General features: G+C 37.4%; 1 protein-coding gene across 1 annotated transcript in view; it reads right to left on the bottom strand.

The window, feature by feature from the left end:
* Positions 1-12,063, bottom strand: part of DLC1 (DLC1 Rho GTPase activating protein) — a 519,553-nt gene extending 507,490 nt beyond the window's left edge. The window contains exon 1 of the mRNA XM_012105836.3: positions 12,017-12,063. The gene's annotated coding sequence lies outside the window, so the exon portion shown is untranslated. The remainder of the gene's footprint in view (positions 1-12,016) is intronic.
* Between the last annotated feature and the right edge of the window lie 14,602 nt (positions 12,064-26,665).

The raw sequence follows: 26,665 nt of genomic DNA, 5'->3' as shown, positions 1-26,665 counted from the left end.
CATTTTTTGAAACTTTGGGGTGAAACTTGGGTAGTCAATCTTGCTGCCAAGGTTCTTCCCACTGAGAAGGTTCCCCTCAGTATCCTGAGTCCTAACCCTAAGAAGGGCATTAAGAGCAGAGCTCAGCAGAAGACCCTACTCCCTGAGCCAACAAGTTCATTTTGGTACATATCTGTGAGCCTTACTACTTTATAGTGACTAAGCAATGATTAATCTCTGTTAAACAGGTTTGGTCATGTTAGCTTCCCAACTATTCTATTTGAATCTGTTGCCTTGTAATTAATCCCAGAAATCTTATTGAGTCATGCTCTTTAAACAGGGTCCCACCCTTATGTCCTCCTCCCTTTTTTTCCTCCAAATATTCCAAGTTTGGGCGCTATTTCCTTTTTATTTCTTTTTAAGGGATTTAGCTTCAGTGTAGGAATAACATATTACGATCTAAGGTAGCATGGCTGTTCACATTTCTTCTGACTCTGCACTGCACCTCACCCAATTAGTGTCCCAGTTGCAAGGAATTTTTAATAAGCACCATCATCAGTCTTGTTAGCAACAGGCCAAGAGGAGGTGTTTTGGAGAGGGAGTCTGGCATCTCTAATTCCATTGCCTTGATCCCTCAGGGTCACTTTTTTTTTTTTTTTTAATCATCACACTTACTTTAGGAACATCAGAGAATTTAACTGCCTCAATTCAACTGGGAACATGTGGCAGCCATGAGTTCCATTCATCAGATATCGCCAGGTCTTCTTCTGGGTCCATGTAGAATGGTAATTCTTTGGTCCCCTAAAACTAAGTGTTTCACCTGAGCTGGTCTGATCGGCGAGATGTTGAGTGGAGGTGATGCGTGTCACTCTGACGGAAGCCCTAAGGGTCAATTCACTGTTCGCCAACCTGCCAGTTCTACAGAGTAGCTGTCCTGGCAGCCTGGGTGTTGGACGCCGCCCAGCATGACAGAGCAGCAGCCACAAGTTTGACTGAGAAACAAACCCAAATTGTTTTAAATCTCTTTCCTTACCAGGTCATTTATTGTTGCAGTCTAACGGAGAGCCTCCCGACAGATATAGAATTGGTAATTTAAAGTAGGTTACTGGGACTGGGCTTCCCTGGTGGCTCAGCTGGTAAAGAATCTGCCTGCAATGTAGGAGACCTGGGTTCAACCCCTGGGTTGGGAAGATCCCCTGGAGAAGAGAAAGGCTACCCACTCTAGTATTTTGGCCTAGAGAATTCCATGGACGGTATGGTCCATGGGGCAGCAAAGAGGTGGACAGGACTGAGCAACTTTCACTTTCACTGGGACTGGCCTGACTGGACAACATTCTGTGAAAGAAGACGTTGATGTTAGTCACATCCAGAAGTGATATAGTAAAAATTGATTAGGAAATCAGTTGTGCATACCCTGAGGGAAGGCTTTGGTGTGGGCAGACCTCCATCCTTGTGGTTGTGCTCATAATAGGTGCCCTGCTGTACACCAGGGTGCAACCATCATATTGTGGCAAAGCGCAGGCCAAGAAATTGAGAGAAAATGTTAATGTAAAGATCTTCTCACCATATGAAAATGAAAACGCTAAAATAAAATAAACATAAAGCCTAAATATAAGGCTTCCTTATTTAAACAAAAACTTCCTGGTCTTCTGAAGTATAGGCCCCTTATTGACCTTGCCTGGGACAGTGTAAGACCTTTCTGTGTGGCCTAGTTGTATGTGTGTGTGTTAATTGCTCACTTGTGTCTGACTCTTTGCAACCCTATGGACTGTAGCCCGCCAGGCTCCCCTGTCCATGGAATTTTCCAGGCAAGAATACTGGAGTGGCTTGTCATTTCCTTTTCCAGGGTAATCTTTCCGGCCCAGGGATCAAGCCTGGGTCTCCTGCATTCCAGGCAGATTTTTTACCATCTGAACCACCGGGGAAGGCCACTCATGTGACCTACTTAGATCTGTGTTTAGTTTAGAGCAGTTTTCTACAATTGTTGAGTCTATGGAAGTTATTTTTATTTTTTAGCAACAAGCTATTTACTTATTCTTTCACTATCTATCCCAACATTTATGCCAAATTCTCCCAAATTGCTTCCATTATTTGCCTCCATTCTGAGATATTTCACAAATTTATGATGTTTACATCAGTTCTTCAATTTTCTCTTCTCTTTGGTATCTGCAGCCCTTGTTTTAATTGTGCAGATATCATTCCTTTTCTCTTAAAGCCAATTTCTTTACTTCTCATGTTGTTGTCTTTTCAAAACAATCTGCTGACCACCTTTAAGACATATACTTGCAATGTAGGGATTGTTGCAGAAAGTTTTCAAGCAAGTTAAAAGCGTGTCATGTCACCCCATGGAATATACAGGCCATGGAATTCTCCAGGCTACGGAGTGGGTAGCCTTTTCCTTCTCCAGGGGATCTAACCCAGGTCTCCCACATTGCAGGCAGATTCTTTACCACCTGAGCCACCAGGAAGTCCAAGAATACTGGAGTGGGCCGCCTATCCCTTCTCCAGCAGATCTTCTCGACCCAGGGATCGACCCAGGGTCTCCTGCATTGCATGCAGATTCTTACCAGCTGAGCTACCAGGGGAGCCCTCAAAACAATCGGCTGACCACCTTCAAGATATATACTTGCAATGTAGGGATTGTAGCAGAAAGTTTTCAAGCAAGTTGAGTGATAACCTCATTTGGAGTTGTTTTTATTTTAAAGTTTCATACAATGCATGTTTAAGCCAATTTATTTCACCTTCCCTCTCAATCAATCTTATAGACTGTGGAAGCTCCTCCAAGATTTGACAACTGATTGACTCTCACTCTTTGATTTCTATTTTACTGTGAGTTTCTATAGATTATTGTATAGTTGTCTTTATTTGCTGAGAGAAAAAAATGGGATAGTCTGAATCACAGACACCATTTTTCTCTTCAGACATCTAGAGAATCTGACCAGGATGGCTAAAGGTCATTTGTGAAGTTGTAGTCATGACTGTTTTACACAGTCACAAGCATTAAGATCACTGAGAAAGAAAGGATGGAGATGATTCCTACCCTCCCAAATCAAAGGCACATTTAGTTACTTGCAAATTTTTTGGCTAATAAAAATCACAAGCATGCTCCTTTTGAATGAGGGTAGTGTTCTAGATGTCAGGTGACAATTCTCCTGACTCTTCTGTGATAAGTGTGTTTATTTTCATGAACGTACACTATCAAGCCAACATTATGAGTACAACATCTTGGAATAATTTTAAAAAAAAATTAGGTAAACAGAAACAACATATCTTTCAGTATTCAAAAGTCATCTGTGTTTTTGGAATTTTGCCAAAGAGAAATTCATCAAAATGAGATCCATTCTGAGTAAATATTAAAATTTATTTTTAATCTTGAAGTCTTCAAAGACATTTTACAATCATCAAAGAAGCAATTTAGGAAAAAGAAGTAAGCATGCAGCAAATTTGTTGAAGAGCTATGACTCTGAGTTAAAGAAAAAAAACCCGGGTGAAAGATATGCTGGTAACTACTAGAGATACATATTTAAACATAAACACACTCTCAAGTAGAGAAAGATTACTAATTGTGAAAATATGTATCATTAATACAGTGCCAAAAGTTGCCTCTGGTTTATTACACTAATATCTTTAAAAAGATCTTTAAATAGAAAGGCACATTTTTTTCCCTGTAGACCCACAAATGTTAAATCAACCTTAGTAAAATGGTTTCAATAAATTTTGTGGGAAATCTGTGATTATTGCATGTTATGGTACTGGAATTTTTATTTCTAAATATGTCACTTGAAAATGATCTAGAAAAATAAGATAGTAAGTAGTCCTCTTTTTATAGAGCAACCATTAAATATGCATATGTCTTCTAAAACAGGGATCCCCGACCTCCAGGATCTAATTAATGCCAGTTGATCTGAGGTGAAGCTGATGTATTAATAATAGAAATAGAGTGCACAATAAATTTAATGTTCTTGAATCAACCTGAAACCATCCTTCTATCCTCCTTGTCTGTGGAAAACTTGTCTTCCACAAAACCGGTTCCTGGTGCCAAAAAGGTTGGAGACCATTATTTTAGAACTATATGTGATAAGCTTAACAATCCCCTGAATTAGATAGTTTTTAGTATACCTATACCAAATGGTTTACTTTGGGTACGTTCTTTTGAGATGAAAATGATTTAATTCTGTTTAATCAGGAGAGAGTGAAAAGGATGAATAAATGGACTCCTATGTATCACACCTTCATCCTATAGTCATTTACCTGTGGCTGCCTCAGCACAAAAACACATGCGGAGTCTCTCAAATGTGGCTTCTGGTTTCATGATTGCTTTGTCTTCTGGAAGCAGCAGGGTGGTGAGGTTGGAGACAGTTGGAGGATTGAAGGGTGGCCTTCTTGGCAAAGCCCTCCAGCTCCTATGGCTCACAACACCTGGAAGCAACAGCCTTCAGCCTCAAGTGTCTCTTATTTTAGGTTCTGCCACAGAGGCTCTGTGGAAATTTCCTAACCCTCTTCACACCCTCTTCACACATCCTGATAATCAGATTTCTGGAGCACTTTCTCTAAATGTTCCTGATACCTTTATGGAAAAGCTAGCGCTGGGACTGCTTAGGAAGTTCACGGAAGAGCAGAATATGGGTGTTCAGGAGTATTTGCATTTTGAATGAGAGCGTATGTTCTGAAGAAGGAGACAGAGAGAGAACAGGGAAGCTCACTGGGTTGCATATGGATACATATTTTCCAATGAAGTTTTTACTTTCTTTGTAAATTTTCCAAGGAACCTCAAGGTTTTCCTTCCAAAACCTTGGCTTCACAGAACTGACAATAATCACATGTAACACTTCACATAAACCACAGTTTTGCTAAGAAGTTAAACCTCAGGAAAGCTTTCTTATCGAACGCTTGTCATTGGCAAATCCTGAAAAAGACAGTTATTTTAGAATGGTAATTGTTCTATCCTGTTAAATGCCTGCGCACCCGGTTCAGGGGTGGTGGGGTGTAGATCAGTACTCCGAACTGTAAATGACATAAACACACACTCTTATTCTTCAGTGTTCAGTTGTTTGAAGGAGAGATTAAAACAGTGGTGCCATCTTCTTCATAAAAAGTCCAACAAGAGCAAGAACAATTTAGATTTTTTCATCTGACTATGCCCACGTGAACTTTTATTGGCCAGATATCAATAGTATTACTTTTGCGCTACTGGAGCCAAAAGTTCTTATCACATTTATTGATATTATTTTAACATTCTGAATCAGATTATCCACATTTAATTTGGAAAAAAAATTCAGCTGAAAGATGGATGCATTTCTAGCTTATATCTCAAGCTTTTATTATAGCTGACATTGGACCATTTTCAAACTAGAGGAATGACATAAAAAGTGACCGGGCCATCTGCTTTGCTTCTCCCATTTCTCACGCCAATTAATCATCCAATCTTTGTTGAGACTGCTAATTTTAGCCACTTGAATGAGTTTTAATACCATGTTAAAACTAGTAAAAAAAGTTGCCTGAAACACCATGCACATTTATCGGGCTATCCTTCTCAGCATATTGATAAATTTAGATATTTTGTTCTTTTTAGTTAAAATAAGCCGGAGAAGGCAATGGCACCCCACTCCAGTATTCTTGCCTGGAAAATCCCATGGATGGAGGAGCCTGGTAGGCTGCAGTCCATGGGGTCGCTAAGAGTCAGGCACTACTGAGCGACTTCCGTTTCACTTTTCACTTTCATGCATTGGAGAAGGAAATGGCAACCCACTCCAGTGTTCTTGCCTGGAGAATCCCAGGGACGGGGGAGCCTGGTGGGCTGCTGTCTATGGGGTTGCACAGAGTCAGACACGACTGAAGCTACTTAGCAGCAGCAGCAGTTAAAATATGCAAATTTTATTTAATGTATCTACACTAGGATAAAGGTCATAGTGTGTGTGTGTGTGTGTGTGTGTGTGTGATGGAGGATAAAAACATTAATAGAATTACAGTGTATGCAAACATAAGAGGCATTGACCAGGCTATAGCAAATGATATTATGATATATGAAATGTGTGTGTATGTATACAGATATATATTTAGTGAAGATATTCTTATTCAAAGTCAACATTGTGCTCTCTTGCAGATTACCACTGAAAATACTTTTCATAACTGCATAGAATGACTTAAAAAAACACTTGTAGATATATTCTCATCTATTTTTAATTTAAATTACTCTATCCAAAATTTGAAATTACATCATATATAGAATAAGAGAGCCACCAAACAACTAAATTTAGCCCCTTTTGTGAGGAATATAGACTTGAATAAATTATTGTGAGCTAAGGAAATTTATATCAAAAAAAAGAAAAGTGTTATCAAGAGTCTGATTACTAGTTTTTCTCTGGCACTAGTAATGTTTTGCTTTTTGTCTTAAAGAAAAACAATCCCTCTAGGTGTCGATTTTCTCATCCAATGGAGAAGCTTATTTTCTAGAGTATTTGTATTAACAGGTGATTTAAAAAATGTTTTAAAATAAATAAATGTATTAATTTGAAAACATTTTTAAAATCTCCTATTGATTTTGACTGTGCTGGTCGTTGTTGCCGCACAGGCTTTTCTCTAGTTGCAGAGAGTAAGGGCTACTCTCTAGTTGTAGCCCAGGGACTTCTCATTGCAAAGGCTTCTGTTATTATTGTGGACCATGAGTTCTAGGGCTCAGGTTCAATAGTTGTGGAGCATGGGCTTAGTTTCTCCAGGGCATGTAGTATCCTCCTGGACCAGGGACTGAACCCGTGTCTACCGCATTGGCAGGTGGATTCTTTACCACTAAATCATCAGGGAAACCATGGTGAAATTTCAGTCTGATTTTATTTTCTTTGTAATACCTCTCTGAATTTTTTTTGACATTTTAATAATTGTAATTTTACTTAAAAATCTGAACTGTTGGGCTTCCCTAGTGGCTCAGTGGTAAAGAATCCGCCTGCCAGTGCAGGAGACTCCGGTTTGATCCCTGGGTCAGGAAGATCCCCTGGAGGAGGGCATGGTGACCCACTCCAGTATTCTGGCCTGGAGAATCTCATGGACAGAGGAGCCTGGTGGGCTACAGTCCATAGGGTTGCAAAGAGTCAAGATTGAAGCAACTTAGCACAAACACACAGTGCTTAGTGCACGCTGCTGATTCAAGCCCTTTCAGGGGTTGCCCGACACTGAGCAGGCTAGGGGGAAATGGGACTGCTGAGCCTAGGGTGGATCTGCTTTGGTCAGCTTCATTATTTACATACCCAACAAATATTTTCTTTGAAGAGTTTGACTGAATAAAATATAAGAGTGACTGCCAAATACTTCCTAAGATCCCTTTTAGAAATAATCTGCTATTTTCACATTCTTTTATAAGCTTAAAAGTATGATAAAATTTCCCTAGTTATCTTTATTTTGCTTCAGTTTATAAGATGATATTAACATATTTGCATTTGTATGCACTGGGTTTTTCTTTAAATGACTCAATGCTAAATTTATTACCATTGTATTACTTTTATTACTTTGTTTTAATAATCAGTATTAGATAGGTCCATTTACACAATGGTCTTAGTATATAATGAATCAGCCCAAAGTCATTTCACTAGCGTATGTTGTTATGTTGACATTGCCTCATTCCATTGAATGAGCTAAAAGTTTGAAAAACATTTAGGAAATATTTTACCATTTGGAATGTTATCATTCCAAAACTATTATTTCATTTTTCAAATAGGAAAATATGAGATTCTGTATAAAATATAAATGTAAAAGTGATCTACATCTGTAGTTATACTCTAAAAAATTATAGCCTTCATTGCTTCTATAACTGAAAAAGAACTGAAAATAAATTAAACATTTAACTTTAATACAAAAAAATAGGGCAAACAGAAGTAGCAGAAGAAAATTAAATGAAACAGATGAAACCTGAAAATTGTGAATTAGAAAGAAAACAAGTATACTGATTGAAAAAGTCTGCTTCTATGGCAAAAGCAATAATAAAAACATCCCTCTCATGTGTAATTAAGACAAAAGGAAAAAAAATATATGCCATTACAAATTATAAAGTAGATATACTCACAATAGTGGGAGCAATTAGAGAATTATAAAGATCGTTATGTTAACTTCATGTTGCTGATTTTGCACATTCAATAAAATGAGTAGTGTTATAGAACAATAATAAATAACTCAAAGTGACTTGAATAGAAACTTGTACAAAATCAAGATCTATGAGTGGGAAAATTTTTGTTTGTTATTAAAATAGAACTAGGGGCAGGTGGGTTTTTTTTCTGTTTTTTTTAATTAGTCAAAATATTCTTATGACAGAAGAATGGAAAGTCTTACTTTTATAATGATTTTATTACCAAATACTGATGAAGAAGGCAGAAATAAGATTAACCAAGAACATAAACATCTAGGAGTAAACTACAAAACCTGTGGAATCATTCTCTCAGAGAATTATGAAACATTATTAAAAGACACTAATAAATATATAAATAAATGAACACTATACGAAATACATAGATTAGAAGACTCAAAATTGAAATATCGATTTTAGCCATGTTTAATACGTAAATTTAATACAAATTAAAATCTCTCTCTTTTGGTAGAAATTGACAAAGTAATTCTAAATTGGGAGATGCAAAGTTTCTTAAATACCCAAGATAATTCTGAAGGAAGAAAAAACCTTAGAAAAATCTTATCTAGTAAGTCAAATGTACAGCTGAGAAAGGAAAGTGAATCTCTAATTACGTATGTATTAGTTTGCATGACCTATGAGCATGTTGACAATCTGATTCAAGTTGAACATCCTTAATCGGTTCGCTATTCTCCACTGAAAGTCACACAGTGGTGTTTGACTTTTTGCAACCCCAGGACCTCCGGGACAGTATATTGGAGTAAGTAGCTGTTCCCTTCTCCAGGGGATCTTCCCAACTCAGGTATCAAACCAGGTCTCCCACATTGCAAGCGAATTCTTTACCAGCTGAGCCACCAGGCAAGTCCAAGAATACTGGAGTGCGTAGTCTATCCCTTCTCCAGTGGATCTTCCTGACCCAGGAATTGAACCGGGGTTTCCTGCATTGCAGGCAGATTCTTTACCAGGGAAGCCCATTCTCCACTGAGCCTTGCCTAAATCAGAAGCACTACCTGATGTTATTATTTGGAGAAGCTGACACAGATGGCAGAACCAGAACTTTAAATCTGAAAAATCAATAGAAAGTATGCTTTTCTTCTAGAAGTTGTGCCAGCTGTTCAGACTATTTGGGATCCCACCTTATATAATTCTCAATTATTTTTTAATGGATTTGTATTGAATTAAGTGCACTGTGAGGAGACATATCTGTGTCTCTGATAATCTTTCATCTAATTTATAAAGTCTCTTAGGTCATGGGTTGTATAACATTCCGTGATTGAAACCTAGTAAGAAGAAATGAATTAAAGAATTCTTTGGGGAAATTAAGACCTAAAGTAATTAAAATATTCCAGTGAGGCTCAGTAGTCAACATTTCCTCTCAGATACATGCATAGTCCTTCCTATTATCTCAACCCCAGAAAATTAACTACAACTGGAGTGTCCAAGGGAGTTTTAAATAAAACTCAACATCAAAGAAATTTTGCATTTTCTGTCAATTACTAGCATAACCCTCAAGCAATCACCTTCAGTCAAGTAAGAAAGTAGAATAGACATAGTTCATATGAAGGGAAAGCAGCAATATAAATTGCTGTATAAATTTATATTGCTCCACTCCAGCAGTATAAATATATACCATAGTATTCTTGGACATAATTACTTTTATTCCTAGTAGAGATTTTTAATTTTTATGCCTTTCCTAATTATAGGTCATTTAAATATTTCTTTTTTTATTTAAACTTATTTTAACATAAAATATTGAAATTGTGATAAACAGCATCTGAAATTAAGTTTGTTCTCATTAATTTTCTTTCCATATTATGCACATATATAGCTACAAGCATCAACAGATCAAGGGCCTTTATTTGTGTGATCATGGTACAGTAACATTTTAAAGAATATAGCTTATTTTTAAAACAAGCTTTCTGATATAAACATGTGAAATTACATGTTGTCTAAAAATTGCTTCTACATAACAAGGGAACTAAGACAAATAGAAGGGACTAAGTATGAAACAAGAATGGCCATATGTGTTTGTTAATGCTTGGTCCTAGGGACCTAGAAATTCATTACCCTGCTCTGTTTTTATATATGTCTAAAATTCTTCATAGATTTCTTTTTAAAGTTAGGGCAAAATAAGGGCATTTCCAGGCTATTGAACAAACTAAATTATATCAAATTCAAAATCCTGTATTTCCAAAATTTTGGCTATAAACTTTCCAATTGTGAAGGTTTCTAGGGAAGAACTGTATTTTCCCTCTTATATTTAAAATTTGTTTAGATAAAAGCATCTGTAGCTAATATAATTTTTTATCTGCTATCAGACCACTTCTACATGTACTAATGATGTAACTGAATTTTAAGAGGTTTGCTAGGTTGAGGACTTATTTTAAGATATCAGAAATTAAGATTTCTTAAGGTTTTTAGGTGGCAGTACGTTAGATAACACAGCTGTTAATGGAACATGCTAAATTTTAAGATAATTAAAGATAATGAGTAAATTAAACCATTCAAAGAATGAGCAATATTAACAAAATTAAAAACAAATTTCTTACTCTGAAAACTCTGTAATAAGAAGTATGAAAAACTTGCAGGCTAATATTTGCAGTGATTTGTTCTTGTGCATTAAAGACGCTATTGGAAATATGAACTTGATTTTTCTCATTAGGATGCTGACTTTAACTGTCACCCATCTCTATTTCAATGTAATGTTTCTAACATCATTCATTGGTTTATGACAGTCCTGGCAATATTAAAACAGAAATCAATACATACAGTTCACTGATCTAGACAAAGTTTTATTGATGAGAATCAGAAGTTTTCTTCTTTAAACAGAAGAGAGATTATTGAATCAACAGAGAAGTAACAGAATCATATCAGGAATTTGTAAGATTAATTTGTAGTAATATTATCTTCCTGCAAATTAAAACAGACAACGTATTCAATATAAGATGAAAAAGGATGCATAGTAAGTTTTAATTACTTATGCTGAAAGGTCCTACACTCTACATCATATTGACTATTTAAATCTTCCCAGTCTAAATGTTCAGGACCTTTGCCCTGTTAGAAAAAAAAGCAAGTGAGTAAATGCAAGTGATTTTAAATTAAGGGGACTGTGCAATTACTTTAGGGAAGGGAAAATTAGCTTATCCATTAGCATTATAGGTTGCTGTAAGGGAAAAACAGGCTGTCTGTTCATTCTATTAACTCTCAACCTCAAGGCAACCAATCATTTCATTAGTAACATTGTTGATTAAGCAGCTCTGAATTAAAAAAAAAAAAAAAAGCTATGTCTTCAGACAATAACACCTTTGCACTGTGTTTCTCTAGAACTCCTTTGATCTATTTGGTACATTAGTCAATTGTCAGAAGAGGTAAGTGTTTTATCTAACAGAACTTGATCAATTTTATGAAAAAAGTTTATGATAAAAAGAACACTGTAAAATTTATTTTTCTAGTCAAAATAAACATAAATGAACATTATTTCAAAGCACAATGTTCAATCTGTATTGAAGTTATTCAATAAAGTAACAGATGAAAGTGTAAATCCTGAATAGTATCATCTGCTTTAAACAAAACAAACGTTTCACTTTGAACTTTGTAGAGGAAATCATTTTTCCAAACAATTACAAGACATAGCACTGCAATTATCACTTACTGTTAAAAATTCATACTTCCACGAGAAAACATTTTACATTTTTAGATGAATATAGTTTCCATCAATGCCAGAAAGTGACACCAAGCAAGCATCTTATGTTTTTTTTTAAAGTATATATAACCTTAGTCATTTTTCTCTACTTATAAAACTTCATTTCATGAGCAAAGTATTATGACTGTTTTCAGAAACACTTCAACATGCAAACGGCTTACATAATGATGCACATATATTGTTATATATGATATTAAGTATAAAAGGAAGAGTAAGACTTTTACCTGGTTAATCACCTGTGTTGCTCTGTCTGAAGCTGGCTAGAACAGATGGATTCCCAGGCGATGTCTTGTCGGATGATCCTGACTGAGGGTGGCCGCAGTTTGAAGGGGTGGGACTTGTCTTCAGCAATGAATTCCCAAGGGACTGCTTCCAATCAGGGAATGCTGTCGCAGACAATGAAACCATTCTCCATTTGTTGACCCTAGTTTTGTAAGTACGATCTGCTGTGGGTGTATTCAAGCATCAGTGGAGGGACTGACATATATTTCACTGAAGTTTATAGCATGCAGAATATTTTGAAATAAGGATTACATGAAAATGAGACTGATCTGTCATTTCTTGGAAGTTTTTCCACTGTGTATTTATTTCTTCTAATTTCCCCCCTGTTGGGACATAAAGCATAAAAAGGCTTAACTCCAAGCAGTCTTTCAGTTAATGATACTGGGAAGCCCTCGGAAACAAAGCTGGTGGCAGGAGACACACCGTCTCTGCCCATGAAAATTTGAATGATGGGTGGGGACTGGAATCTCCTTATTTTTGGAGCCTCCTTATTCAATTCTGGAGCAGGAAATGGCAACCCACTCCAGTATTCCTGCCTAGGAAATCCCATGGACAGAGGAGCCTGGTGAGCTAGTCTGTGGGGTCGCAAAGAGTCAGACACGACTGAGCAATTAATACACTTACCCAATTCAAGATGGTATTAACCTGTTACACATCTCTATATCTGATGGTTATTTATGCATAGTATTGTCACCATAATTGTATACAGTCACACATTTAATTTCTGCATTGCAGATAGCTTTATTTGACTATTAGTCTGAGAGATGTGTTTTCTGGAAGTATGGTGTAGTTTTTCTAGTTTGTTTTGATACTCTCTCAGTTCTTTTAAGTATATATCTAGACTCCAACAACTCCTACCACTTTGACCTCTCCTGCCCCAGCAGAGCTGACTGGGGGCTCACTTTCTAACTAGCTTGTTCTTTGCTACACCTCAGTCCCACAGTCTGTTCTCTATACAACAGCCTGGCCGATCTTGTGAAAACCTGTCAGATCATGTCATTTTCCTGCTTCTCCTGTAAGGTCCTACTCATAATAAGTGATCTTGAGATTCTTTGGTATCTTCCAACCAAATTCAGAATAAAATAAAAATTCTTAGTGATGGTCTGCCGTAGCCTGGTCCCTCACCCCAGCCCTGTGACCTCCCTGCACACTCTCACACCTTCTCTTGCACTGCCTCCCTTGCTCCCTGAGCTCTAGGCACCCACGCCTTCCCACCCTTCCGCAAAAGTGTCAGGGGCACTCCTGCCTCAGGAACTTGGATGTGCTGATCACTCTCCGGGGATACTCTGTTCCACATGGCTTTCTCTGCTTTTAATTTTCAGTTCAAATGTCAGTTTAACTAAGGGATCCTCCTTAAGTGCCTGTGAAAATAGCAAGTACACCTTCATCACACGCTCCTGACCCTGTTTCTTTTTTTTGTCATAGCATTTAGTTATTTATATGTTTTTGTTTATGAGTTATCTCATCCAAAAGAATATAAACTTCCAGAGAAAGGGGACTTTGATTTATCTTAGCATCTTGAATAAGGCTTTGCAGGGTAGGTATTGAATAAATGCTTTTAAATGAATGAATGATTAAGCTTTGCTTTTTCTTCCCCATTTTATAGAGTATTCTAACCAATACAGTGTAATAGAATAAATGAAATATCAGTCTATTCTAATGATAGCTTATGTTACTGTGATAGTTATAACAGCATAACTATCTAACATATCTTAAAATCTCAAAACCTGAAAACCCCTTAACATTCATTGTGATTCATCTTCTGATACCAGGTTGAACTGCATTTTAGTCTCTGGAATTGAACCTATGGACAGTTTTTTTTTTTTCCTGATGTTCTTTTATATCTGCTCAGTTAGCTTAATTACCTATAAGAAAATCTTTTCTGCATAAAATCTGGTTTCTTTCCACAAATAATCTCTCAGAAGATTCTGAATGCTCTTAATGGACCTTTATTTTCTACCTTAAAACATGTGAAGCTTCTTTGAAGCACTAATTTACTATAGGTCTTAATTTATTCTTTCACAGTGAAAATTTATTTCCATATTCATTTTAGCAAAATCTGTACATCATATTAAAACATCTATTTACTAGAGATTCACATATGAGGTATCAGTTTTGTGAAACAGCATGCAAGTAAGGGTAGCCTTACCCTCCTCTAAAGCGAGAATTAACTTTCACATTTTAGCTCTGGTTTGCCCCAGTGGTTATTTCCAGACAATGTGAGGGAAAATGGTGCAACCAACATGTGAATTTCAATTTGTGAAAGGCCTCTATCAATTTGTAACTGTTTTAAAGTTTCTGCCAGGTCGTCGATTAAGCTATGGGTGGTAATGTGAGAGAGCAAATGTGTTAGAACTCAGGGGATGTAGAATGCATAGGACTGGGGTGGTTTCAGAATGGTTGGAATGTTTAGGTCTTTCATTAGTTTGGTTAACAAACATATAGCAATGTATTTGCTGTAGCTATAAACTTGGTAAAGCAGTTGGAGACGGGACAACACCAGAGCAGTCTTGGTCTGATGGTTTTAAAGTAAAATGTTTCCACGTATTTTTAAGAACGTTTATTTATTTATTCGGCTGCATCAGGTCTTGGTTGCGGCACGTGGCGTCATCATCGTGTCATGTGGGATCTTTCCTTGTGTTGCACAGACTTCCAGTTGTTGTGCTTGGGCTCAGTACTTGCAGTACGTGGGCTCACTAGAGCAGGGTTTGGGCTCAGCTGTTCTGCGGGTGTGCGGGATCCTCGTTCTGTGACTAGCGATCCAACCCACACCCCCTGCATTGCAAGGCAGTTTCGTAACCACTGGACTGTGAAGGAAGTCCCCCAGATATGTTTTACTGTGTCTCTATTCTCTGTCTGTTTATCTACTTAACCTATTTAGCTAACTTTATTTAGCCACGCATAAGGGAAGATACTCAGAATATTTAAAACAGCCTTTCCTGAGGCAATAACTAAATGGAATGAAATTTGGCCATAATCCTTAGAGCGGAGTCCCGGTGGCTCCTTACGTCGCTAGGCATCACTCTGATTTGTTGGATTACAGAGACAGGGTCCCACTGTAGGTGCTGAGTTCCATAAGGGTGTTCAGGACACTTGACACAGTGACCAACTAATGACCAGCTAGCTAATGACCAATTGGTTGGGAAGTGTTTTACTACTTAACAAGTGATGGGATTTTTTAAAATTATGTAATCTCTGCCTTTTAAAATTATGCATGCACACAGAAAACAAATTTAAAGGATGGAGTAAAAATAAAACAAAAATTGTGGTATCTGTGTGGTTACTAAATACTAACCACAATAAATTCTCAGAGCAAGGATGCTTATTAATGTTCAGTTCAGTCTAGTTCAGTCACTTAGTCATGTCTGACTCTTTGTGACCTCAAGAAGGGCAACATGCCAGGCCTCCCTGTCCATCACCAACTCCGGAGGCCACCCAAACGCATGCCTATTGTGTCAGTGATGCCATCCAACCATCTCACCCTCCCTCGTCCCCTTCTCCCCCTGTCCTCAATCTTTCCCAGCATCAGGGTCTTTTCAAATGAGTCAACTATTTGCACGGGGTGGCCAAAGTATTGGAGTTTCAGTTTCAGCATCAGTCCCTCCAATGAACACCCAGGACTGATCTCCTTTAGGATGGACTGGTTGGATCTCCTTACAGTCCAAGGGACTCTCAAGAGTCTTCTCCAACACCACAGTTCAAAAGCATCAAGTTTTTGGTGCTCAGACTTCTCTATAGTCCAACTCTCACATCCATACATGACCAGTAGAAAAACCATAGCCTTGACTAGATGGACCTTTGTTGCCGAAGTAATGTCTCTGCTTCTGAATATGCTGTCTAGGTTGGTCATAACTTTCCTTCCAAGGAGTAAGCGTGTTTTAATTTCCTGGCTGCAATCACCATCTGCAGTGATTTTGGAGCCCCCCAAAATAAAGTCTGACACTGTTTCCACTGTTTTCCCATCTATTTCCCATGAAGTGATGGGACTGGATGCCATGATCTTTGTTTTCTGAATGTTGAGCTTTAAGCCAACTTTTTCACTCTCCTCTTTCAGTCTCATCAAGAGGCTCTTTAATTCTTCTTCACTTTATGCCATAAAGGTGGTGTCATTTGCATATCTGAGGTTATTGATATTTCTCCCGGCAATCTTGATTCCAGCTTGTGCTTCCTCCAGCCCAGCGTTTCTCATGATGTATTCTGCATGGAAGTTAAATAAGCAGGGTGACAATATACAGCCTTGACATACTTCTTTTCCTATTTGGAACCGGTCTGTTGTTCCATGTCCAGTTCTAACTGTAGCTTCCTGACGTGCCTGCAAATTTCTCGAGAGGCAGGTCAGGTGATCTGGTATTCCCATCTCTCTCAGAATTTTCCACAGTTTATTGTGACCCACACAGTCAAAGGCTTTGGCATAGTCAAGAAAGCAGAAATAGATGTTTTTCTGGAACTCTCTTGCTTTTTGATGACACAGCAGATTTTGGCAATTCGATCTCTGGCTCCTCTGCCTTTTCTAAAACCAGCTTGAACATTTGTAAGTTCACAGTTCACATATTGCTGAAGCCTGGCTTGGAGAATTTTGAGCATTACTTTACTAGCATGTGAGATGAGTGCAATTGTGCGGTAGTTTAAACATTCTTTGGCATTGGCTTTTTTTGGGATTGGAATGAAAACTGACCTTTTCCAGTCCTGTGGCCACTGATGAGTTTTCCAAATTTGCTGACATATTGAATGCAGCACTTTCACAGCATTATCTTTTAGGATTTGAAATAGCTCAACTGGAATTCCGTCATCCCCACTAGCTTTGTTCATAGTGATGCTTCCTAAGGCCTGCCTGACTACACATTCCAGGATGTCCAGCTCTAGGTGAGTGTGAGTGATCACACTTTTGCGATTATCTGTTAGTGGGTGGAAACTGATATTACAAATAAGCTTCAAAAGGTTTTGCTGGCTTGTCAGATTTTACTTTGTATATTTACTGATGAACAACACATAATAGAGGGAAACCTCTCAGCTCTTCAAGTTTCTTATTGCTGTTTTCATTCATATTCGTATTCGTATTCTTATTATTAAATCCAATATATAGACGGTAATTGACCACTAAGATCAGTATTGAGGATTGAGAAGAAAAAATAATGTTTCTCATTGGGAAATATTAGATTGCTTTTTCTACCCTCACTAAAATTTGTGCCACTATTGAAGCCTTTATTACTTCCCCTGTGATTATTTCTTGTGATACTTACCAGATTTGACTACTAGACTCTTTTCCGGAGTTGAGGACAGGAGGTTTTCATTTAAATGTGAGAACTCTAAACCATATAAAGAGCTCCTCAGGAAAAAGAGTCATTTTATCCATTGCTGTATTTCCCCAATCTTCATAAATCTTGAGCTGTATGTATCCTTAATGACCATTTTGTTAAACACAATTTGTATTTCCTAATCTGTGTCACGAGGTATGGTGGAAGATGCTGGAGATAAGCACAGATATAAATATAAACTTGCCTTCTAAGGATTTCCCATCTTGTTGAGAAACTAGAATAAGCTGTCAAATGATAAATAAATAAACAAATCTGTTTAAGTGATAGATGGGTGATAAAATTAACACAAACTCCAAAACAGCTTCTGTTGTTTCATCCTTAAAAATAAAGAAAAGAAAAACATAACATAGTTTTTAAAAGTGTTTGGCAGTCTATGCAAGTCTTTCCCTAAATTATTTTGTTAATATCAGTGCAGGAATTTTTATAATGCAGACCTGAAATTACTATCCAGTCATAGTATCATTGTAACAGTTGTGGTCAGACTACAGATATTAAATTATGGTAAAATATCATTTATATGCAAAAGAGGTCAAGATCATGGGCAAAATCTATCAAGAGTAAGATGTGATTTTGCCACCAGGTATAGGTGGCACTAGTGGTAAGAATCTGCCTGCCAAGGCAGGAGACACAAGAGATGCTGCTTTGATTCCTGGATTGGGAAGATCCCCTGGCATAGGAAGTGACAACCCACCCCAGTATTCTTGCCTGGAAAACTCCATGGACAGAGGAGCCTGGCGTGCTATATCCCATGAAGTCACAAAGAGTCAGACATCTCTCTCTCTCTCTCTCTCTCTCTCACACACACAAGCATACAAACTCAAGTGCTGAAGAAAGCAAGAAATTCAGAAGAGTCTGTATTCTCTGGGTTGGAAGACAGTTTATACTCAGACTTCCAATCTGATTCTGAAGAAGACATTCGGTTACTAAGACAGATAAAATGTAGTTACTAATGCAAAACTATTTGGTTGCTTAAAAGTGGATATTTAACATTTTTCTTTGGAGAAAAAAAAAAAACATTAGTAGAAAGGTATTTTACAATAAGTTGTCCTCAAATGCAGACAGTTTGTATCTGAATGAAGAACATTCCACTGGCCTCATAATAAGGTCTCAACATTGAAATATGAGGAACTCTAGGGGTCAAATCTGAATAGAGCAATGTGGTAATCCTTCTCCAATAAGAAACTTGACCAGTTTTCCAGTCAATTTGACTGCCCAGTTCATTCTGCTGTCTCTGCCAGTACTTCTCCAGGCCGAGGGGTGAATAGAAAATTAGGACAGGATCACAGAGAAATGCCACTTCAGCTTACAACATTTCTTACATAGATGATAGATGTAGAAGTAGCTTTGAGCATTAAACACACACACGCACAAACATTTTATAAATGGGTATATAAGGTGTTTTTTAGACATCAGATTTATGAGGATGATATTTATTTTCTGATAAGCAAGGATTAAATGTAACTATGTCATAACAAAATGTGAATATGTTATAAAAGTATATTTGGAGATTCTCTCCTGGGATCTATGGTGTTACCATGATACTGGACAGACATTTGTTTCTTAGTAAAGATTTCTTAGTGTGAAAAAATTTTTTACTGTAAATATAGAAGTTGGAATGATAATCACTAAAGAAGAACTATGTCCTTTATATTTGTTTTTAAAATATTTCTCCACAACATTTGAAGTTCATAAAATTAGTATATTCCTGGCTTTGCAAACCACTTTTTTAGATCAAATACAAGCTTAAGAATCCATTTAACTGCTCTTCAGCAAAGGGATAAATTTGTTCATTTTCTGAGCTCTGTGTTGTACTCCAATTAGATTACTGTCTAACTGGTTTCCATCCACTTTCCGGATTACCTTAATAGAAAATAACATTACTGCCCCAGGTCATTTCTCCTGATATAAGTGGATTAGATACATATATTTTCTTAGTGCTCCTTTAGGGAGGTTTAATCCGGCAGCAGCATTTTCTGGATTTAACCCTGGCGGAGAAACACTGTATCCATTAGCGACCAAGGTACCCTTAGATGTTAACTAAGTTATCTTGTAGGTAGCTTGTGTTCTCTTTAGAGAAAATCAAATTCATAGAGAATTCTTTTCCCTTGGAAATGATAAACCTTTTTGCATGGTTAGCAGCTGCCGTTCTACCTTTTGATGCTGTACGTAGGGTGATGGAAAAGATGAAGTACTTCATAATCAAGACAGTGTCTCAGAAGAGATTGCAGTCATGTATATACATCTGGGAGAAAGCTCATTTTATATTTGAAAATAAACATTTTTTGATGATTGAAAACCAAACCCTTCTCTTTGAGTGCTGAGAAATGAGAGAGGACAATTTGCATTTCACAGCTCTAGAATTATAAGCGTGATATTGTGTCTTTAGATTTTCTCCATGAGGAAGAGCACCATAAACCACTCTCCACATGTTTCTGGGGCTGTTAGAAGCCCTGGGTGTCAAAAGGCTGGATTAAAGCCTATTATCTTAGTGATTTTCTCTGTCTCTTCTGGACCAAGCCAGAGGATTAATGATACGTTTTTTTTAAAAAAAATTAGATTTATGGAGTTATCTGCATGTTGAAAGTGTATATTTCCATTACCCTAATCTCTACACCCAAGGTCCTAAGAAGCCTCTTTTCCTTTACTTCTTTTTATCCAGTCATCTTCCCCAGTCCTAAGATAGTCTGGTTTCCCCAAGTACACAGGGGCAGGGTTGGGTTATGAGAGGGAGGGGACAAATGACATACGTACGGGCTTGAATGTCAGCAAGCAGAAAGGTGCAGGTTTCCCTGGTGGATCAGATGGTAAAGAAACTGGGTTCAGAAACCTGGGTTCAATCCCTGGGTTGGGAAGATCCCCTGGGGAAGGAAAGGGCAACCCACTCCAGTATTCTTGCCTGGAAAATTCCACAGACAGAGGAGGCTGGCGGGCTATGGCCATGGGATCGCAAAGCGTCGGACGTGACTGAGCAACTTCACTCGCTCACTCAAGAAGAAAGGACCATTATGTGTGAAAACAGACTAAAGTCCACTTTATTGAGGCCCCGCCCCCCCCAGGGACATATTTAGATAACTCTAAGCTAGAAGAACGAACGCAAAATTTTGCTTTTAATCCTCATATTCTAACATGGGCACAGGAAATTTTCATTTAATTTTACTGATTTTGTTGTTTGTTTGGAACATCAAGTGTGCAGTTTGAAATTCTTTAATGATTATTTATATATTATTTTCAAATTTGTCTTCTGAATAGTTAGCTCCATGGGTGTGAGATATCTGTGCATGTGTTGTTACTCATTTGTTTCCAACTCTGCGACTCCATGGTCTGTAGTTGACCAGGCCCCCCTGTTTCTGGGATTCTCCAGGTAAGAATATGGGAGTGGGTTGTCATGCCCTTTCCGAGGGATCTTCCCAACCCAGGGCTCGAACCCACGATCCCTGCATCTCCCACATTGGCAGGAGGATTCTTTATCACTAGTGCTGCCATACATGTGGGATAAAATGGTGCTTCCATTTCGATTTATTTATCTTAGCACTGGATCTGAAAAAGATTAAACAATCTTATCAAGCAGTTTTAAGCTGTTCGTTCCACCTTCTGCATCCACAGTGTGACTGCAGCATCTCAAGAAACTATGTCTGAATTACAAAAGCAAAGGTTTCGTAGAAGCCACATTCAGAAGACCAGTCACTTCTTAAGGGGAAAGAAGTTACTGTAATTGGCATACAGTACTCACGTTTCATCCCTAGGGATTTGAATAGTAACCCCTTCTGTCCCTAAAGCCAAGGGATCTCCACCATTGCTACTGTGATCCTGGAAAGGGAAGGAAATTGACATTGGATTGCAGTAGCCAGTGTCAGAGGCTGTCATACCAGATGGCATTCCTTGCTTAAGATTCTTCTTGCTAGGAAGCAGATTTGTGTTTTGTGTTTTTTTTTTCTTGCAGCAGTTTAATATATAATCTCTGAAATGCTAACAATAATGACATTTCTCTTTTTCATCAATTTGGGATAGAATCAGTACATTGAAAAAAAGTACTTAAATTCTGTACAAATAAAATAGAAAACATGCAATTTATAATGGAATTTTATCAAATATTTGGGAAACTAGGCAGTATGTTCTTGTGGAAGCTGCACCAGCTTTGGAAGCAATATTCAAACTTATGATCTTAACATGTCTTAGGGATGTATATATATACATATATATATATACACTCCATCTGGAAAATGTATATGTTTCCATTGTAATACTCTTGGGAATACAGTCAAATCATCACTTAAATGGGGTTAACAATATGACGTAGTAACAGACTAACTGAACCATATATTTTTTACTATTGTTAAAATAAGGATTTCTAAAGCAACTGGCACACTTACCGTTCTCACAGGTTCACTTACAAAGTATCATGGAATTAAATGCTGCGGATGTTGTGCCCCAGTATTGAAAAAAAGAGCTCGGATTTGGTAGGGAAGTACAGCTTCTACTCATGACTTTGGGACAGAGGTAAACAGTTCCATTCTGAGTGGTACGCGGTGTAAACTGCACTCTTACTTAGTCCAGGACTGCAGAAAACTTATTCATTCTTAGCTGCTGAAGGCTTTCATCAGTAGCTTAGTGGACTAAATCATTATTCTTTTCAAAAAAGTCTTTATGGATTTTTTTTGCTTTTATGTAAAATTATGATTATAGAATAATTAGAGTATAATTAGACAACTGAGTACATTTTCATGTGTTTATTTAAAGGTGAAGTTAAGTTTTATCTACCTGTTAAGAAATAAAATTACGGTTAGTGGACTAGCTATTTGAAAGCTCTTTTCTTACACAGCGTTCTTGTACTTTTATAAGCATTTTCAGAAAAGTGGAACTAGCACATTTTTCATCTAATGCCTTAAGATAATAAATGAGTAGAGACTTACAAGAATTTTAAGTGCCACTTAAAATAATGAAATTGGCTGTCCTTACCACCACTTTGAACAATAACTTAGTTTACTCTATTGATAACTCAGAGCAAATTTAATGCAAATAACACATTTACTTTCCTCACTATCCAGATACGTTACAAAATACTTCTAACTCTAAACATAGCTTTCTCCAAAATAAGTGTATGTTCACAGTAAAATTTTACTGTAAGGAGATTTCATCAAAAGAATGAAATTTTAAAAAGATAAATAATACATTTCCTTGAAAGCACATCTCACTATTATTCCTACATGCATGCATTCATGCTCAGTGATGTCTGACTTTTTGTGACCTCATGGACTATAGTGCACCAGGCTCCTCCATCCATGGGGATTCTCCAGGCAAGAATACTGGAGTGGGCTGCCATTTCCTCCTCCAGGGGCTCTTCCCGACCTTGGGATTGAACCTGAATCTCCTGAGTCTCCTGCATTGCAGGCAGATTTTTTTTTTTTTTTTTTTTTTACCAATGAGCCACTGGGGAAGCCCATTATACCTACAGTGTGGAGACATTTACTATGAAGGAGACCAGCAAAGACAATGAATTGGGGAAATTTAAGGTGCAAGGTGTTTATTGAAAGAGGGTGTTGCTGAATAAGCTAGGTTAGGCAAAAGATATTATAAATAGCTCTTTAATCTCAATGGATTAATATAGAAATGTCATTATTTGCTCATACCAGAGTCTAGAAAGAGCAGGCAGTAACTCAGAATTCCCTCTTGTGAGCCTACTGTCTTATAATTTCAGGATACTCCTGGCAGCCTCAAGTTTCTACAAGGGTAAGAGAATGAGGAATCTTACACACTGGATACGTAATTACCTTAGTCCAGAAGATATATATCACTTTCACTCATATTCAGTTGGCAAGAAATAGATATATGATCTGGCCTACGTGTAAGGAAGAGAACCTAGGAATGTAGTTCTGTATCGCTCAGTCACTTCCAAGAACTTACTCTATACCACAGAAAGGGAACATGAGACCTTGGGAGTCAGCTGGCTCTACCATCATCCTCAACTCTCCTATTATAGACTTCAAACTCTTAGAGAGACAGGAGGGAGTCTGACATACGGTAAGTGGCTATGGGTTGAAAAAAATACCATCTCTGCCCTGTCACCAAATGACAGTTCCTAAAGATGATTTTTTTCAAAGAAATACATATGATAATTCCATTCTCCCCCGCCCCCCCCCCCAATTGAGAGATGGGAGACTTTTAAAGTTGTAGAGAACATGGCTTTATTGACAATAGAGAGTCATGTCTGCAAGAGCGTATTGTGACCGTTACTGGTGAAAATTTAGTAGAACGTGTTTTAGAGAACTGCTCCTTCACATGGACTTTGATTATTGACATCAGCATGGACAGTCAGAAAGAAAGAAAAGTGAGTTTCTCCCTTTTTTCTATTGGTGGTGGTTGCTAAGTCATGTCTGACTCTTACGACCTCGTGGACTGTAGCCTGCCAGGCTCTTCTGTCCATGGGATTCTCCAGGCAGGAATACTGGAGTGGGTTGCCATTTTCTTCTCCAAAAAAATCCTACAGCACCTGGTATTCCCAGTTAGTATCCCATCTGAATACCAACCAGGCCCAATCCTGTTTAGCTTCTGAGATCAAATGAGATCAGGCATGTTCTGTCTATTAATAATCATTAAAATTTTCCATTATCCTTGTGCGTAATCTACCTTCCTCATAATTAAAATGATCAGTTAGAAGGAGACTTTAACAGGAAACAGAGTTCATGGCAGAGATTTTCATTTCAGCTAATGTCATGAATTGGGTAAGACGGAAAATCCTTCCCAATGACAAAAGACAAGCTAACTAAGGTGGATAAAATAATAATTGACAAAGTCAAATGCTAGCTGAGTTCACACACACAGAGTAAGATGGGTCTGTAGGAGCTATAAATGAAGTAGGTGAAGCTTGTAAGGCTCAAAAAGCAGTGGGCTAGGAACAAGATGGAACATAAGATTTCCCAATAATAAAATGAAATTTAAAAACTCAATCAGCAAGAATATGTCAAGGAAAGATAAAGGAGAACAGAGAAACAACTAAGTTCAATGACAGAAAATAAATACAAAATATCAATAATTTCCATAAATATAAATGAATTTAATTTGTCAGTTATGAGAGAGAGATTATTACATTGAATACATACGCTCCACCTCAAGGTATATCTAAAAGTAAAGATGAAAAAAATTAACAGAAAAAGAATAATAAACTAGGCTGCTGCTGCTGCTGCTGCTGCTGCTAAGTCGTTTCAGTCGTGTCCGACCCTGTGCGACCCCATAGATGGCAGCCCACCAGGCTCCCCCGTCCCTGGGATTCTCCAGGCTAGAATGCTGGAGTGGGTTGCCATTTCCTTCTCCAATGCAGGAAAGGGAAAAGTGAAAGTGAAGTCACTCAGTCGTGTCCAACTCTTCCAGACCCCATGGGCTGCAGCCTACCAGGCCCCTCCACCATTGAGATTTTCCAGGCAAGAGTACTGGAGTGGGGTGCCATTGCCTTCTCCGAATAAACTAGGCAAACACTCACAAATGAAAACAGAAGTGACTACTAGTGTAAAGAAATTGGCTTTAGTTCAAAACAAGAAAAACAGGTTTTAAAGGAGTTATTGCATAATGAAAAAGGTCCAATTTCACTAAGAAATGTAACAATTCTTAACTAGAATGCTGCTATCACATAACAAGTATTTGTGAGCAAAAATTGCTAGAACTATAAGAAACAATTGAAAAGTTCTTTTTGTGAGGGAATATTTTAATGTAAATCTCTTAATAATTGATTGAATCTGAAGACAAAAATTCATAACGATGATTTGAGCATAACAACAAGCTTATATAACAGTTATATCTAGGAAATAGAAAGGCATATTCTCAAACTATTTGCCAATAAAATATCATTATAAATATATTTATATAACATACTTATGATTAAATAATGATAAATTGCTACATATTCATATATTTAATACTTAAAAATAGATTTCCGTAAGTGTAAATATTATGAATGAGGAAAAACTTAAAGACATAAGTGACATAAAAATTCAAGCCAAGAAATTATAGAAGAAACAAAATAGACCTGAAGATAATAGAGCAAGATAATAATAAAAAGTGTGAAATTAGTAAAATTGAAAAGTTACAATAGAGAAGACCAACAAACTCAAACCTGATTCTTTGAAGAGACTAACTAGTCAGATCTGAAAGGTCTTAAAAAAAAGAGAGAAAAAGAATTCACAAATAAATAATATTAGGTATTTTAAAATGGAATATAATTAATGTGTCAGATGGTAAAGAATCTGCCTGCATTGCAGCCGACCTGAGTTCAGTCACTGGCTTGGGAAGATTCCCTGGAGAAGGAAATGGCCACTGACTCCAGTGTTCTTCCCGAGTCAGACATGACTGACTCACACTTTCATTTTGCACGTGTTTATCTATGTATAAAATTTGCTAGATACGCAATCTACAGAAACAGTTTAATTTACTACATTCCAGAAAGAAAATTAGAAAATACAAATTTAAAAGTATTCAACTCATAATAACAACAAAAAATAAAAAGTGCCTAGGAATATGAGGTTAGTGACATTGTACAGGAGACAGGGATCAAGACCATCCCCATGGAAAAGAAATGCAAAAAAGCAAAATGGCTGTCTGGGGAGGCCTTACAAATAGCTGTGAAAAGAAGAGAAGCGAAAAGCAAAGGAGAAAAGGAAAGATATAAGCACCTGAATGCAGAGTTCCAGAGACTAGCAAGAAGAGATAAGAAAGCCTTCTTCAGCAATCAATGCAAAGAAATAGAGGAAAACAACAGAATGGGAAAGACTAGAGATCTCTTCAAGAAAATTAGAGATACCAAGGGAACATTCATGCAAAGATGGGCTCGATAAAGGACAGAAATGGTATGCACCTAACAGAAGCAGAAGATTTAAGAAGAGGTGGCAAGAATACACAGAAGAACTATACAAAAAAGGTCTTCATGACCCAGATAATCATGATGGTGTGATCACTCATCTAGAGCCAGACATCCTGGAATGTGAAGTCAAATGGGCCTTTGAAAGCATCGCTATGAACAAAGCTAGTGGAGGTGATGGAATTCCAGTTGAGCTATTTCAAATCCTGAAAGATGATGCTGTGAAAGTGCTGCACTCAATATGCCAGCAAATTTGGAAAACTCAGCAGTGGCCACAGGACCAGAAAAGGTCAGTTTTCATTCCAATCCCAAAGAAAGGCAATGCCAAAGAATGCTCAAACTACTGCACAATTGCACTCATCTCACACGCTAGTAAAGTAATGCTCAAAATTCTCCAAGCCAGGCTTCAGCAAGACATGAACCGTGAACTC

Source organism: Ovis aries, chromosome 26 (assembly GCF_016772045.2).
Source record: "Ovis aries strain OAR_USU_Benz2616 breed Rambouillet chromosome 26, ARS-UI_Ramb_v3.0, whole genome shotgun sequence".
Classification (NCBI taxonomy): domain Eukaryota; kingdom Metazoa; phylum Chordata; class Mammalia; order Artiodactyla; family Bovidae; genus Ovis; species Ovis aries.
This window is presented reverse-complemented; position numbering and strand designations above follow the sequence as displayed.